We start from the raw sequence: 4,726 nt of genomic DNA on the forward strand, positions 1-4,726 counted from the left end.
GGGCCCTCTAAATAAATTTTCTGCCCCCCCCCCCGCTCTTCTCCATATCACCCACCCCCCGAAGGCGCATCCCCGGTTCGGAGAGGAGGACAGATTTATGAGCGTCTCCTCAAGGTTACCCCCAAGACAACCTTGACCATGAAACCAGAATCTTGAACACTTGACCTAAATTTCCAAGGGCATCTGTTTCCGTCTGTAATTGTCACCAGGCTTCATTTGAAATTCGATCCTGTGTCACTAATGGTATTAACAGGAGCTAAGGTCCAACCTTCCAACGGGAGACTGTTGCATATGATTTTACTTCCAAACGAAAGTAAATCAGTTTCTATAAACCTGCAGCAATCCCCTCCCCGAGTACAATAAAACTGTTGTCGCAATCAATAAATCTCTGGTTTGGGGCAATGAAAATTAGATAACTGTTCTCTCTCTCTTTCTGTCTCTTCTCCCCCCACCCCCCACCTCCATAAGACAAAGCCACTATTCAAAGAACGGAGCGTCTTGTTAACCATTTCTGAAGTCCCTCGCTGTACCCGGCGCCTTTCAGACACGCACCTCTCAGTCATCGGAGAAAACCAGACGTTTAATTATGGTGACTTTTGTTCGATCATTACGGATAATAAAGGCAACCTTTTCGCTAGATACAATTATAACGCAAGCTGCTCCAACACCTGCACGGATCGCATTTGTCTCCAGCGTGGTTTCTCTCTCCTCCTCTAAACTGCCTTTGAATTTCTCCTTCTCTTCTGACCAGAAGATTTAATATGTTGTAAGAGATAGATTTCACGAAAACGTCTTGTCCCTTCTGTAGCTACATCTGCTCCGACCTATTAAGAAAAGTAAGACATTTTGATACTAATTGCAAATAAATTGTGATGTGTTCACCGAGTAATTGATTTAATGAAGTTCATATGAAACTCCTGAGATTGGCCAAGTGAAAGGCCCCCTGGTGCGTCTATTGTGCAGGGAAAGGAAGGTTGGTTTTTCGTTTTCTTTCTTTCTTAAAACACACACACACACACACACACATACACACACACACACACATATAAGTGGCGTGGCGGGTGGGGTGGGGGGTGAGGAGGGGGGTCGGCACAGATGTTACCTCCGCAGTCGACGCGGTGGCGGGAAGGAGCCTCCGGGATCGCGCCTCCCGCCCGCCCACCGCGAGCTCCGAGTCCCGCCAAACGAAGCGCCGGCGGCCGCGCCCCGACTGGGCCCCGGCAGCCCGGTACGCGCAGTTCAGCGGCAGACACGGCCGCTAGCGTCCTCGGAGTTGCCGAGGTCGCATCGGGTGTTGCCGCTAGGTTCTGCTCCTCCGCTTCCCGAAGTCTCGACGCCGGCCTCTAAGCCGCTTTCCCGGCCCACAGGCCAGAGGCCAGGAGGCTGAGCGGGAAGGAGGGGGCACCAGGTGGCTCCTCGCTCGGTCCCGGCCCCAGGCCGCGGCCAGGGAGAAGGCTGCCGTAGCTGGTACACGCCACCCCCTGCGGCCCGGGGGTTCCGGGGTGCTGGGGGGCCCGGGCCCACCCCGCAGCCGAGAACCTTGACAACGAAGCCGCCTTCGGCGCTCACGCCGATTTTCCTTTTCAACCTTTCTGACCAAATTGGCAAGTTAAGGGGCTGGGGCTTGCGGGCTGCAGAAACGGAGTAAGAATTTTCTGAACACCTGCTGAGCCACAATTAGCTCCCTCTTTCCCAGCAGAGGGTATTATTGCTCCCCTTTAACAGATGCAGACACTGAGGCCGGAAGGACCCTTGGGGATTCTAGAAAAACATTCCCCAGTTTTCCCCCAGAGCCCTCCAAACATTCTCTTGGGTAACTTAGTCTGGAGGGCGTGGGGGCCAGGGCAGAACCGGCCGCAGGGCCCGGCCCATGTCTCCGGGTTGGCTGCGCACAGCCGGCGGCTCGAGTTTGGAATTTTTGTTTCGTTTTGTTTTAAAGACAGAGGAGCTCGTTTGAATAATCAGAGCCTGAGCTGAGCTAGCGGCTGACTCCAAGTTCCTCGGAGTTGCCCCGCTGATGAACTTTCCCCGAGCTGCTTCCTCCCGGGTCCGGGAGCCGCTAATCGGGGTCCCAGAGCGCTCGCAGGCCCCAGCGGGGCTGGGGGAGGTGCTGACTCTGCACCGCGGGCGTTCGCTGCCCGGACCCGCGAGCCCGGGTGGAGGGGCGAAAGGGGGCCCTCCCAGCCGCCTCCACCCACTTCGGGGCAGCCGCGCCCACTCTGCGTGCAGGCCGGTTCTCCTTGGAGGTGGCAAAGAGTTTTAAACTCAGGCGAACGCAAACGGTCACCGCTGGGGTCCGACAGCGTCCACGTTCTCTCCCCGAGGGGCCAGCCCTGGCGCGAAACCAGGCGAAGGAGTCAGCCCCTTGCTTTCCCCTTCGACATTTCCGACTGGCTGGTGTTCCAACGCCCGGCCCCGAGCGCCCAGAAGTGCCAGCTCGTCCCGGGGCGGAACTGGGCACCAAGTGCTCAGCCTGCTCCTTCCCGGGGAGCTCCGCTCCCCACGCTTCTGTCGGGGTTCGCCCGGCGCAGGCCCACCCTTTCGGGGGCTCTCGGCCGGCCCCATTCGTTGTTGGGACCGAAGCACCTCTCCTTTTGTCTCGGTGGAGCCCTTTCCTCCTTTTTCTGCCGGGACGCAGAAGGATGGGGGGGCTAGGCCACCTCGCCCCGGTCCGGGGAACCCCAGCTGGCCGCCCCTGCCCCAGGCTCAGCATTTCCGCCACCCGAGAGGGACTGGCTGGCCGTCTGGAGCCCCCTCCCCCATCTGTGGGCCTCGGAGTAGGTGAACTCGGAGCAACTTTCTCCAGCCCAAGGTCACCGGCACACTTTCTGGGGCCGCGAATCCCTGCCCGCCCCGTTCCCCCATCCGCTTCAGCACTGACGCCGGCCCGGAGGCCAGGGTGCTGAGGACGCGCGTCGGCTCTAGCGCCGCGGGGCCGGGAAGTCGGGGGGCCTGGGCCGCAAGGGTCTTCGGGATTGCGGCGGGAGGCGCCGGTCGGGGGAGAAAAGTTAGACCTGAGAGGCTCGGCGGGCCAGGATTGTTTCGGATGACCTTTTCTCCCCAGGAAGTGGGCACCAGCAGCTGATAATCACGGACGAGGGGCGTGCAGTCTTTGTGAACATTTTTCACATTCCTGGGACCTGGGCAAGATTGACAGGGGCCCTGGAAGGTATGGGACTCGCGGTATCCCGCCTAGTTTGAAGTTGCAGCCTGTGCGCCCCAGGACCCTGCCCCTCCCGGGCTCAGTGGACCCCAGGACGCGGCTGCACCCCCGGTCCGGGCGCCCCGCTGCGGCGCCCCCTAAGGCCGGGAGGTGGGACCCGGCGGGGGCGGGGAGCCCCGGGGCGGGGGCGGGAAGCTGGGTGCGCGCGGGCCCCGCCTGAGAAGCGGTCACCCGCGGGGGCTTGGCATCTGAAAGTGCGATATGGGTAGCTGGGAGTGGAGATTTACGATCCTAGAGGACAGAGCGTGAAAGGGGTATCATCATCAGTTTTGACTGAAAGAAAGAAAACATATTTTTAACAAAAAGAAGGGCCTTTGCCATTCACCCGCGTTGTTAGGACAACGTGAACTATCCTTGAAATGATTAGTTCCACTTCAAAGGAATTTACATTCAACAGTGAAAACTCAGCCTCTTTTTATTTATTCGAAAAGACTTTTCACCACGGAGAGTCATATGTTCGGTCCTTCTATTTATTTTTCCGCATTCACGGTGCACTTGTATTAAATCAACAGAAAGAGCTGCACAACGCACTCATTATGCGGACCAGCCCGGGGTTCCGGGGACCCAGAGCTACAGGTAGACGGGGCGGGGGAGAGGGTGCTGGGGTTGAGGTCTGGGACCACGCAGGCGACCGCCAGGCAGAGGGGATGCGGTGGAGAGTTAGGGGAGCAGGTCTGCGGAGGGGGAAGCATGGCACCGGAAAAAACCTGACCTAAGCCCCACCCAAACGCAGTAACCGGAGCTTTCCAGCGCTGGGTACAGCGCCTGGCACGCTTCACTATTTCTCGTGAAGAGAGTGGACCCGAAGTTTCCAGCGACACCCCAGAAAGCTGTTAAAAACTGATCGGGTTGACACAACTTCGCTGGTCACGATTCAAGCCCATCTCCACAAATTGAGAAGACACACTCTCATGTCTTAGTAGCTTGGGATGTTTGCTCTCACACACATTCCCAGGGCCCACAAGTACACGCCCCAACGGCACCCCCGGGTCGCCACTTGTCGCCAAATCCAGGAAACCTCTAATCAAAGGAACAAAAGTAAAAAGTTTCGGCGAGCTGCGTCTTGGGGGCGGGGCGGAGTGGGGTGCTACCTCTCTAACGGTCTCCGAGCATCTCTGGGCAGTGGCTGGGATAAGGTTCCACCGCCTCCGGCGACTGGGCAGCCACCGCCAATTCTCAGCTTCACCTCACACACACCTCCAGCCCAGGAGCCCCGACACTCCCCACCCCACTCCAGACTTGCTCTTTTCTTCAGCCCAGGGCTAAGTTTTTCTCAGCAGTAACGGTGATGCTAAACTTTTTCTCGATGACCTTTTCCAGCTTCTAATTAAAGGGGAAGGAGAATCTGTGTTAGCCATTGTATTCAAGAGTTTGTCCACCATCTCCTAATGTATCTTGATTCACACAGCCCCCCATCACACACACACACACAAACTGAGCCTATACCTTGAATTACTGTCAACATGAATTCTAGCAGTTACCCTTTCTAACCAGGTTTCTGGG

The 4,726-nt window shown here is 57.7% G+C and overlaps 1 long non-coding RNA gene across 1 annotated transcript; it reads right to left on the bottom strand.

Annotated features, from left to right (window-relative positions):
* Window positions 1–562: 562 nt before the first annotated feature.
* LOC309652301 lies at window positions 563–2,072 on the bottom strand. Its single transcript, XR_014258675.1, has 2 exons — window positions 1,103–2,072; window positions 563–824 (listed from the first exon to the last, which is right to left on the bottom strand). It is a non-coding gene; the product is annotated as an uncharacterized lncRNA (long non-coding RNA).
* Window positions 2,073–4,726: the final 2,654 nt, after the last annotated feature.

The sequence above is a fragment of the Balaenoptera physalus genome (genome assembly GCF_965194825.1).
Source record: "Balaenoptera physalus genome assembly, chromosome: X".
NCBI classification, from domain to species: Eukaryota; Metazoa; Chordata; class Mammalia; order Artiodactyla; family Balaenopteridae; genus Balaenoptera; species Balaenoptera physalus.